Source organism: Rhea pennata, chromosome 13 (genome assembly GCF_028389875.1).
Source record: "Rhea pennata isolate bPtePen1 chromosome 13, bPtePen1.pri, whole genome shotgun sequence".
In the NCBI taxonomy this organism is placed as follows: Eukaryota; Metazoa; Chordata; class Aves; order Rheiformes; family Rheidae; genus Rhea; species Rhea pennata.
In genome coordinates, this window is record NC_084675.1 from 20,163,970 (window position 1) to 20,174,687 (window position 10,718).

Sequence of the window (10,718 nt, forward strand, 5' to 3'; positions counted from 1 at the left end):
GCTTAAAGGGCTTCTCTGAAATCTATAGTTTATTGTACATGCAAAATTACACCTGAAAGAGGAGTGTTTCTGAAAAATCAGGTCATTTATGTGACTAGATCTACTGGTTGTAACCAGTCACAGTTACGGGAAAGTACTCAGCTGGAACCCCAGGGTAATTTCATCTGAATTTGTGGTACCTGTCAGATGGGGTAAGATATGTTATGGCCTTTGCCTCTAAAAATATCCCTGTAAGTGATGTCTTGTCTTGATCTTGCGTCTTTCATGTGAGGATCCAATGTTCTCTGTAGACATTAATTTTGCTCTGGGCACTGCTGTAATGAGGCTCTGTTGTTAGTAGGAAAGGGTAAATGTGAGCCTAAGCAGAGGAGAAGGCTTTGACAAGCCTGGTCTCCTATTGACTGAAAGACAGCAGTTCACAGCTCCACCTTTCCTCAAATTCTGCTCCTTGACGCCACTCTGCTAAGGGCCTCCTTTAACTGCAGGCAGGGGATTAGGAGGTTTGCTTACCAGGATCAGGCTCAGACATTCAATAATACACTTGAAGTTCATTATCTGTAAGCAAGTGGTATGAATCACTCAAGTCGTTAGTGCCCTGCAGAAAAAAGATGCCCTGGATTGCTGTTGAAAAGACTTGGTCCCTCTGTCTGGAACAGGCACCTTTGGGTCTACTTGTATAGTGACTGCAGATATAATGTATAGGTAAGGCTGAAATGTGGAGGTCTCTTTTGTCCCTGTTAAGAACTGGCAGATTTTGCCTATTTGAAAGATCTCAATGTGAGGTATTTCCAGCATGTAGAAACTGAGCAGCAATTCAACTTGAAGTAACTAGAACTAGTGATTCTTTGGAAAGAGGAGATGGGTGAAAAGTGATTATAGCAGGACTTGAATTATCTTGCTACTGGTCTGTGAGCTCATGGAGAAGGCGGAATGGCGTGAAAAGGGGATGGTAAAAAAAAATCTAGCAAGCTTTTTATTTTCTATATGACATAGTGTTTTTAACATAGAATGACAGCTGATGTTTGAAGACCCAAAACAAATGTTTATCAGTAATGTTCATGATCTTACCCAAGACAACAGCGACTGAAGAATCTGAGCAAAGTGCAGCTGCATGGTCCCCATTCTGCATATGTCAGGAGCAAAATATTTCAAGGAAAAATTGAGAGGGTTTAGATAAATGTATGCAAAAAAATTTTCAATAGCTATGCAATGGCTCAGAGAAGATGGTGCATGGTGCAGAGGTAAGACAAGGGGCAGAAATAGGAAGCGTGGTTCTCTTCTCTTACAACCGGGTTGTAAGACATCTATTGTTTCTGTTTAGTTAGCCACAAAATGTATCTGATAATATTTGTCCATAGCTCACAGATAAGAGTTGCCAAAGAAATCTGTGGATGTATGGGGAGGGGGGAAGTGACAAATTCTTCCTACATTTAAAGCAGAGTATCGCCAGTAAAGATGGTTCATGTTTAAGGTCGTTCAGAGAAAGACAGACAGCTGACAGGTAAAGTAATCTGTGATCCCTTTTGTCAGCAAGCTGCTTTTGCACTTCTGTTCAACTTCTCCAAGGTTTTCTATTTATAGAAAACACACAGAGACAAGACCAGCTCAGTTCTAAATTGATACACTAAGAATCTAACCTGATTCAGTTCATGCTAGTACTTTCTGGTGCTGTGATTGTGGAAATAACCAGTGGTAATTTAGCAAGGAGGTTCTCAAAGTATATTTTGGCTTCATTATAAACAAGGTAACTTGAGAGTCAGATTTTTCTTTTTGGTTAAAGAATGGCCCAACTAAACTAAAAGTGAAATGATACTCTAGTAACAGTAGTGGAAGTCTTTGCAATTAGTCTGAGTATTTCTTCTATAGCCAAAGTGTATTTTGTGCTTCAACATAACAGACTGGGAAAAATGTTGTGTTTTCCCAGATAATTACTCATCTCCATGACTGTAGTGTGGTTGAAGCTGTGATCTGTGGTATTTTCTATTTTTTTTTTGTTGTTGTTGTTATAGTAAAAATCCTGTAAGTAGTTTTAAGAATGAGATTCAGAAAATGAAGAGAAAAGAAGAATAAAGTTTTTGCTAACTTAGAGCGCCTTTGAAGGCAAAGACTTTTTTTTAAATACTGGATATTTCTGGTGGAGGCAATATCAAGTGGCCAAATAGAGTTTGTAACTATAGCAGCTTGGTGTTTTGGGATAGTGGATTTGACGGCAAGAGGTTTCATCAGCTGCTTCTGTATTCACAATGACTCTGAAGGAAAGAGAAAGTCCAGTGAATTATGGGTTAATCTCTGTGGCTTGAAACTAATGAAATCATTTGGGAAGAAAGAAACTGCAACTTATTACTCTGAGGCAAGTGTTCTTTTAAAAAGTAAAAATTTGCTTTGCCCATGAAAGTGACTCATCCTTTCTGAGCTTGTCATTGCTGCAGGAGCTGCAGGGCTGAATGAAAGAAGATGACACCACTCAAGGCACTTAAATGTTGTCTTTCCAGGCTATTGAAGCTAATGTCAGGGAAAGATGAGAGTGATTCCAAGAATAAAGTACCAAATAAAGAACCAAGGGGTATCGGTTCACTTCGCAGCTGTGGTGCAGGTTTTCTCAACTGGCTCAGGCAAATCACTTAACATCTGTGTCTACCTCCCTCTCTGTAGACTTGCAGTAGCAGTTTTCCACTTGATTTGGGTTGAGTTTTGGTTTCTGTGATCTTGATAGCAGCAGGATAAAATATACAGCAGAGAAAAGGTGTTTAATAAATGATACTTCATAATTAATGGTCATGGTAAAACATTATGGCCTTAAGGGATTATCTGGGAGAAGAACAAGACTTTATCCCTCAAAACTTTTACATGTTGAAAAGCTTCAAATTGAAGGATGTAACTCAACTGAAATCAAGGGAGGATAACAGGAATTGATTTGACTCACTAGATTCAAACTGTTTGAAAAAGGAGCTATTTCTGGAGTAAAAGAAAAAAAAATCTGGAGGGAAAGATTAGGAAATACTGCCAAACTCAGATCGCAGGAATTCTGAAGTGATGGTTGAGCTTACATAAGGTGGGTAGTGAGATCTTCAACTAATTACTTGATGAGTGAAAGACTAAATTAGTTGCTTGATAGTGATGTGAATTCGTGTTGAAAGGATATATGCTTTGTGGGTGGTGTAGGATTTGTTGTGTGGTGAAAAATAGCCTGTTTCAGTCTTCCTATGCTTTCAGATGTCTGGAAGTCTGTGGTAAAGCATTAGTGTGAATCACTGAAGTAGAAAACAGTACATGATAATTGCTTTATTTTTCTACCTTTTGCTTCAGTTTGAAGCTTTCCCAAATTCATGGCCTATAAGAAGGCCTCTGGTGAAGAGAAGAACTATTATGTTTCTAAATACGCCACTCTTGTTTCTGCCTTCCTTCCTGAAATCTTGCCAGCCTGTTTCTCCTCTGTGGCCTTTCTGCTATGGCAGTGTGGGGAGCTTCTGGACAGAAACTGAATTGTGTTAAGCTGCCATTAAAATACCTTGCGATAAAACTGTCCAACAAACTTCACAAGCAGTTTTAACAAGGCTTCTGGAACTGATAGGACTGTGCAGTTAGCCACTGTGACAGCAATTTATAACCTGTGAATAGAACACTGGGCTGATTATATTGATTTTTGAAACCTACCACCAACGCTAGTATTCATTGGCATTCTTGTTGACAGTGTCATGAAAGCTCCATCTGTGTTAGAAGTGAGATATATTAATACTAGACTTGTCAGATTTGTCTGGACTCAAATCCAGACAGTGAAGGCTTTGCAGGTCTCATCAAGGTGTTTTATGTCCTGGGCAATTTGGACTCTTGTGACTTTTGTTTGCACTGTGACCTGGATGCTGTGTTCAAGCTCTTATTTTTGGCTTGTCTCTGGGGTCTCACAGGTGCAGCTAGTAGAGCAATTGTAGAGTCTAGTTAGTGGTTTTCCTGGCAGTGTATATTTATTTTTACTGAGCTGGTGCTTGTGTAGACCTGAGGGTTGTCCATTGCACATGGAGGGAGTTCTTAAAGCGCAGTGGTTCAAAGCATTCTGACCGAAGCTAGCTGCCAGCATCTGGCCTATTTCAGCCCAAGTGACGGGTGACTACACTTGGGTTTAGAAAGCAGGGCATTCTGCATGGCTCAGGGCCTCGTGGCTTAAGCACCTTCTTCAGCCCACCAGAAACTGCCAGCATAGAGAGAAAAATGAAGTGAATTGAGAAGTCTTGACAAAACCTTGGGGGCTGGCACACTCCCTGATCTCCCTACAATAAGGAAAGTTTTAAACTTTCTTAATTGCTTCCATTTTTTTTCCTCTTTGTTGGAGACATTTTTTCCCGAGTGTCTACAATGGTAGTTCATTTATCATTTTTCCCTTTCCCAGACCCATGTGATTTTGTTTTCCTTAATTTTATTTAATTCATTATAACTAATTGACTCTCAGTTTAGGGAATAGAGGTTTCTGAGCCTGCTGGTCCTGATTTATTTTTGCTGATTTTTTTTTTCTTTTTTTTCCTCCATCCTAGGGCTGAAGTACAAGGTCATTCTGTAAAAACCTAAAGATGAGAGTTATTGGGGGTTTTTAATTAAATTAATGGAAAGAGAAACTATGCTTTCAGCATCTTGCAGGGAGGCCTGATTCTAAAAGGTGGTACTGTGTGTTCAGCTGAACACAGGAGATGCCCGACTGAATCTGCTGCAGATTCAGTGCTTGGCCTTGGAAGTCACTTGAAGCCTATCTTAACCTCTATGCAGTGATCCAGCTGATCTTGATTTCACTAGACCTCAGATGAAAGTGCAGCTACATCATCTGCAAACTAATCTTTTACATACAGAAAATAGGTATCTTGTGAAATCTGGGAGCAAGTTACAGTAGCATACTCTAATGCATCATCCCCACAGTACAATGATCGTTTTGCCCCTTTAAAAGGGAAGGAAAACAGATTTTCTTGGCAGTGAAAATCCATTTCAGTCTATGTAGGTAATTATGCACTTAAACATGAAACACTTGCTAAATAACACTGATTCAGGAGGCTTTGCAGTGCAGCCACTTCTTTCTTACCATTCGTTGCAGGGAGGAGATGGAGGTGGTCATCTCTGGACACTGGAGCCTCCAGTGAATGTCCCAGAAAGCATTATTTGAGGGCTAAAAGGGAATTGCTAGCGGTGGTATTCATGTTTTACTTATTTCCACTTCCCCGACAATCTCTGGCATATTTTCTACTCCATGTTTTAGAGAAGGCTTGCAAGCAGTCCCTTGATCCTGAACAATCTTGATCAAACTGCCTACAGAAGTGTTTATTTTTGCTGTTTTATGGTTGCAAGGGGTGGAGAAGGATTTTTTCAATGGCATAGTGCTGTTTCCATTAATCTGCTTGCTTATGCCTTCCTCTGTGCTGCTTGGTGATTATTGCATGGGTTCCTTTGTGAATTAAGAACAAAGTGTGCAGGAATCCTGCTGTAGCACAAAAGCAGGGGAATCTTTCTTAAACTTTTTTTTGTTGTTCAGAAGTTGTGCTTTACCCAAGAGCACCATCTTCTGGATGTCATGTGTCTCCATTTCTGGAACTGTCACTGCTGAGTTAAATTCTGCTTGAAGGTGAAGATCAGTATAGAGAAGTGAAAGCTTGTAAACCTGTGCCTAATGGGGGACTTGCAGTCACTTTCTGTTGAGCAAATACAAAAGCCCTCTGGACTGTTTTCACTGGCTTTTGCAAGCACAGCCCTCTGACCTGTATGTGGCAGTGCTTGGGGAGGATCTGGAGCTTCTTGCATTTCTTGGCTGGCTTTGGGTACTTCTCCACATTGTCCGGCTGCTCACTGGGTCTTTGTGCTGGGTTCCCTCTCCTGGGCTCTTGTTTTGCTGCTCAGACTCAGTTCCGTTTTCCTTGAAGGTTGCTTTCTGATCATTAAAGTCTGTATATCTTGACCTGAAGTTCCTTTGAAATATTCTGAACACCTGAAGAATTGTCGTGAGGTCTCCTACATCATCTGAGTCCAATATGAGATTAAATTACTGGCATGAGAACTGGGAGAGATCTGATGAGGGAAGTGATGCTGCTTCAGGTCAAGGGGAACTCGCTTCCTCTCATGTTAACAGCATTGCAGAAAATCTCCTTTGAATCAGTGCTTTCTTCCATCTGTGCACAGCAAAACCACAGAAACCTAGTAAAATCTTTAAAAAATAGTCCAACTGACAATCAGGTTAAGAGAAATTTGAACTAATTTATTTTCATAGGTGCCCTCTTCTTACAGGCCGTACTTTGTAATGGAACAATAGAATAAAGTTTAATCTGAAACAAAGTCACAAGTCTGTCATAATACTATCACTTGGTTGGTGTCTGGGACAGACAAGATGCAGGGCTCTGGCAAATACATCGTGCCAAATATAAAGTCTAAACTCAGGACTGGACATGTGGGGGGGAAAAAAATCAGTGTGATGAAATCTGCAAATTGAGATGGGAATGTCTCTGACCTCGTTCTACACTGTTGTGCCCTTTCATGAGTCCCTTCAGCTGAGGGAGAACTTAGTAGGAGAAACTTTGGAACTGCAAGGGTGATTAAGCACGGAAGAGCTTTCCTTGAGGGGTGGTGAAGTCTTTACCCTTAGGGGCTTTCAAGAAAGATTAGAGAAGTGTCTGTCAAGAATAGTTTGTGTAGCTGAGCCTGCCTAAAGCAGGAAGACTGAATGACCTTTGAGGTTCTCTTCCAGCCCTATCTTGATGATTAATCCTCAGGAGGAGTGCATATACTCAGTTTCACGTTTGAGCTGAGCCAGGATGTAAGCACATTAGTTGTTAGCACAAAGCAAACACTCGAGCTGAACATCACTCATAAATTTTGTTTCAAGTGCCTATACTGCAGAATGGAAAGCTGGACTGACTTGTCTGAGTGGAAAGACCTTAAGGGTGAGGTGGCTGAACCCCCAGAGAAGCTCTCTGTCACAACTGGATGATGTTAACTGCTGCCAGAGGCAGTAGAATGTCCCTTTTTCGTACCCTAATTAATCATGGTAGATTCTGCTAAACTTTCTCAGCTACAGATAACCTTGCTCTTTGTTCTAAAAGATGGTCAACTCCTTGCCAGTAAAATCTTCATTCGCTTTGAGTTATCATTCTTGATGCAGATCCTGCATGTTATACTAGCAAGACTAAATAAGGCTGTATAGGCTCTTCAGAGCTTGTGTCTTCCTAGGTGAATCTGGAGAACCTTTCAGAGCAGACTCTCAGTTTGTTTGGAGGCTTTGGACACTATTACAGGCACATAGCATCACTTGAGGATCTGTAAAATGGAGAAATCAGTTTGGAAATACTTGGAGACTTCCATCACTTTTATCACTCCCTATTACTTCTGACCCTGGACAGTTGCAGGGAGAGAGTTGTCAGTGACTTCTCTCGCATGAGTCTCTTTAGATAGTACCTACTGAAGTATTTTTTTTTCAAAGTGTCCTTTCGAAGCATACTGCTTTCCATCTCTTTCATCTCACCCTTTAGTGGAGTCACTAAAAATGACTCCACCTGAATAAAGATGATGCCAACTTTGTTTACCAGGACTTGCTTTGCATCTTACGCATTGTAAATGAGATTGCATATTCAAAAAGGATCTACGTACTAAGAGATAGGATTAGTCCCTTGACAGTAGCCACTGTTTACTCCTCGGTAGAGTGTTTCTTGCAGATGAAAGTTACAGTAACTGGTGCAACCAGTCTCTAGATCTATTTTAAGCTGCATAATGTACTGCTCAGTATCCTTTGATTATAGCAGAGATTTAAACCTTATTTGAAGAACATGTCTGTGTGTGAAAATGCAGCAAAAGCTGCAAATGTTTTACTTATACCAGATATACTATTTTTTCTATTATTCTTTAAGGCAATTCCATCTGGTCCCTGAGTCACAGCTCAGCGCACTCATCTGACACCATCTGGTGGCTCTGTGCTGATCCTAGACCTGTCTGAAAGCTGTGAGCAAACCTGTAAAATTGGGATGTTTTAGAGTTTATTTTGGCAAGCACTATTTTGAGACATTGGAACTGTAGAGTAGAGGGGTTTTCTGAGAAACCTCTGAGTATGCTTCTATTCAGTGGTTAGTGGCAGCTATATAGGGCCATTGTCTACTCAGTACTATATGCAAGTGTGGAAATACTAAGAGTAATTCAAAACTGCAGTATTTTAGTCTGAAGGTTGAGCACCACCAGTGGCAGTGTCTGGGTTTAAATAACTGGAGTAGTGGCATCTCAGTTTCATAATATTGAAATTGATTCCAGTTTGAAGAAACAAATCTGACTGTAACTTAAATTTGGACTTGGATCCTGAACCTCACAAACTAGAGATACCTGGAGATAAATTCAGCCTAAACGAACCCCCAAAGTGTTTAAAACTCGAGACTATTTTATCTGCTTTTATTCACTTATTTTGAAGTTTCTTTCCATACTGCATTTTCTTAAGGGAGAAAAAGATTTGGAAAAACATGAAGTTAGGCAGAAGTTGAGCTGTGTAGCAAGGATTTTGGCTGAACATCATGGAGACTAGAGGTCTAAAGAAATGAAGTTATGACAGCGAGCAGTTTTCTGTACTTCATTGACATGAGGTAAGGTGGCCAAGGACAATCAGTGAAATTGTATCCTTACAGATCTGCCATCTGTGATGGTGCAAAGAAAGGCTGGAAGCTTTCTCTGGGGCAAGAAGGGTGAACTACGGGAATGGGATGTGTTAATGAGAGGCCACTTGTATTGATTTGTTCCCTTGTGAGTAGACCTGACCTGCCGTATTGCCATACCTCTGTAGTGAGTCAGCAGAGTAGTTTCATTCTCTGGCTGTCCAGACAGGACCTTTCATGAGTGCTAAATTTTCATTTCTTTACAAAATGCTTTTTCCCTATCTTTTTGAATATGTAATTACGTGGGAAGCATACTTGTAGCTCTCTTGATGAGAGTGTTTACAAGACCAGCATTCATGATGCTTTTAAACCCAAGATTATTCAGTCCTCTAATTTTAGAGATATCTTTCTCTCTTCTATATAAACCTGGTGTTACCAGTTGCAAAGTGGCCTCAGCTTCAAATTGCAGAATTAAATGATGACACTGACTTAAAGTAAATTTTTCTACATTTTCATAGACATGCATTCTTTGTTGCTGTGGACTCCCAATAGAATATAATATAAAATATATTATAGAATTTCCATACTAGAATCCTTATTTATTCGAATGCCTCACAGGGTCCCAGTTTCCACACGAAGGATACTGTGTGGAGATGTGCCGAAGTGGTCCCCTACAGGCAAGGATGTCAATGAGCGGACTAATGAGCAAGCTTTTGAGTGGCTGATATCCTGTGACAGTCTCCATCAGTTTATACATCGGCTGTGATAAATAACAAAGCTCTGTGGTCTGCAGATCTGAGTCTTCTGCTGCCCCTCAACTGAGATGGATGGCAGCACTGAATGAGGAGCTCTCTGACCATCAGTAAAAAATAACAAACCTTTGCACTTCTGGGCTGTGGCTGCATGCAGTGAACTGCAAGCGGAAGGTGCTGTCAGGAGGGACCTGATCTACTTCTGTATGACATGGCTTGCAGAAGCTAGGGACGCAGTGAGTGAGGTGACAGACTCAATGCAGAATGTTGCACCTTTGCTTTGTGTTTGTCCTCTTTGCTAAAACAAATTTAGTGCCAGTGAAAAGTGTCAGCTTCTTGTGCTGGAGAATTATGCCTTCTCTAGGCTCAGCTGTTATAGCAGAAACCTTTTGGTTTTGTTTTCTTGTCAGGTGGATGTCTCAGATCTTGCTTTGAATGAGACTTCTTGACTCAGAGATACCACAAAAGGGTTTTGGGCCAAACCTTTTCACATAAGATTAAATAATTCAAGCTTGTTACCATTCATCCACATGCCCACAAAGGTGATTGTCTGACTGAACTTATCCCTAGCCACTTTTGTTCCCCCCCTTCTTTTGTTCTTTCTTCCTTTCCCCGACTCCCTTTTCTAAAACAGACATTGGGCTCTATCAACTTCTTCATTCAGTTCCACAGGGAACACTGTTACTGCTGCTAGATGTCTTGGATGACTGAGCCACTAATGAGAGAGAGGTTGCTGCTGAACATGCTGGTCTTGAATTGTGCTATAGAATCAGAATTGCTTTCAATGGGTGAGGGGGGGATTTCGTAGGAGGATTGTTCATGCTCTTGAACATAAATGTCCCTGCTACAGGTCAGCGGGGACCAACTCTGGGTTGTTGCAGAAAATACAGGCCTCTGTCAGCTAAACTAAAAACATCTCTGATAGGAGCATCCTGCTAGTGATAGCTTTCCTCTGTTCTAGAGCAGGAGCATATAAGACTATAATTCTGAGCAGGGAAGCTCTCAATTGAAAGAAGAAAAGACGTGTCTTTTTTATGGCCAATTTCTGAAGAGGTAATTGACAGATCATCACTTTGCTCTGCCATCATTCATTTCTCAGCAATCTGCAGTGGTAACAATACTTTGTTAAAGCTCTTCCTAAATTTTCTGTAGGGATGGTTCTGTTTATGCATTGATAACTTCTGGCACTCCAATGGAAGAGAATCTTTTGCTCAGTTTATTTCGTATCTTTACTGTGCTGTGCACCTCACTCCAAAAAACCTGTCTACCCAAACATTGCTTTTTATCGTGTTTTAGATTAGTGTCTCTATAGAGTACATTCTCTTCAAACAAACCTTCTTTGATTGCAAAGAGAAAGCAGATATAGAAGCAT